The sequence below is a fragment of the Sinocyclocheilus grahami genome, unplaced genomic scaffold (genome assembly GCF_001515645.1).
Source record: "Sinocyclocheilus grahami isolate Dianchi unplaced genomic scaffold, SAMN03320097.WGS_v1.1 scaffold3.1, whole genome shotgun sequence".
In the NCBI taxonomy this organism is placed as follows: domain Eukaryota; kingdom Metazoa; phylum Chordata; class Actinopteri; order Cypriniformes; family Cyprinidae; genus Sinocyclocheilus; species Sinocyclocheilus grahami.
In genome coordinates, this window is record NW_015505182.1 from 4,133,775 (window position 1) to 4,135,661 (window position 1,887).

The following is a 1,887-nucleotide window of genomic DNA, read 5'->3' on the forward strand; positions in this document are numbered from 1 at the left end:
AGACAGGACTTAGCTTAAACCAGGACTAGGCCTTGGTTAAATTAGGATATTTAAATAACTTTTATAAAAATGCCTTAAGAACTTTACTCGTGTGCATCTTGAGACACGACAATGGCACTGACATATTTTAAGATGTGTCAGTACAAGATATTTTCAGTTAAGACAGCTTGAACATGCATTGAACAGGCCTGTGAATCTGGGGGATAATGTTTATATAACGTTAGCGGTGCTCTCTTTTCACAGTTATGAGGGCCATACTTACACTTCCAAAGCATCTCTTTAAATTATTGCACTCACCATATTAGCGCCACCATCGTCTCTCCTCTGCTGCAATCGCGGCTGCCGTGGGAGTAAAATTAACTTACACTCCTCATAAACAGCATGATGAATTCACACACAATCACGGTGACTACATGTTGTCGTTAACTGACTCGCAGCACTAGTGTGAGGAGGCGTGGTCATGACATAACCTTAATAATATGAGTTAATAGAACCTTGATATTTTACATTCGTCAAAACAAATGTCTTAGATGTGCTTTTATCTCTCGTTTTGTTTTATGGTTTTTATGTGAGGTTTTAAAGCGAGGTTGGGTTAAGGTAAGGTTATCTTTGTCAGCCCTAATAAAACGTGATTAAATGTTAACCAGTAAAAACCATGATTAATCACTACATTATTTTTCTTTCTCTCTTAATTAATTTATTTAGTTACTCCCAATTTATAATATATATATAGCGCTGTCAAATTATTAATTGCGATTAATCACATCCAAAATAAAAGTTTTTGCGTAATATGTGTGTGTGTACTGTGTATATTTATTATGTATATATAAATACACACACATACAGTATATATTTTGAAAATATTTAGGCCCTACATGTATATATTTATATTTATATAATTTATATTATATACAAATATATTTAATGTAGAAATATTAATCTTTTCTTAAATATATGCATTTGTGTGTATTTATATATGCATAATGAATATACACAGTACACAGTACACGTTTGACACCACTAATATATATATATATATATATAAATAAAAATCATAAAATATGATTTATTCTGAAGCAATATTCTTATCAGTTTTCTATCAGCTGTGACATATAAATCTGCATGTTTTTTATATTTAATCCAAGGGCATTTTTTACCTTTATATAGGGCATTTCTCCACTAACCTCATTAATACTTCATCTTTCATTTCAAATTCTTACATTTAATCTATAATTTCAATTAAAATAATGTGATTATTGTTATCTCTACGTTATCAAATTAAATCATTTACACAGAAAAAAATGAAATTGCATTGAATAATGTTATGAGATTGTTTTAAATATTTTTTTGGAATATACAAACAAGAAATGATGGAAGAAGTTATACTTTTAAACTAAATTAAAACGCCAGTAGTGAGCGTTTAACGAGTGAGTCACTGAGTTGTTCGTTCAAGTGATTCGTTCAAACGGCTGATTCATCAGATGTTTATGCATGGGCTAATGAAACTTTGACTCAACCGATTCGTTCAGAACACGGAATCATTCAGCAATGAATCGGCTGGTTGCTGTGAGATGCGCTGTTTCTGCCTAAAATGTAAGTGACCTAATATTATTGTACTTGCTTATTGAACTGTTTATAGAACTATTAAACATTTCGTATTGGTGAAAACGTTGTGTGATGTTGCCTTACTAACTGTATTTTAAATATAAAAACTTTTCATTTAGATTATTTTTTTTTACCTCAGCATGCTTACTTGTCTGGCGTTAATGAAGCGTTAATGTCAAGCCCCGGAGTCAATGTGCCGGGGCTGAAACCCCGGGGGGCTCCGGGCCCAATTTAAACCCTGTATATATATATATATATATATATATATATATATGTATGTGT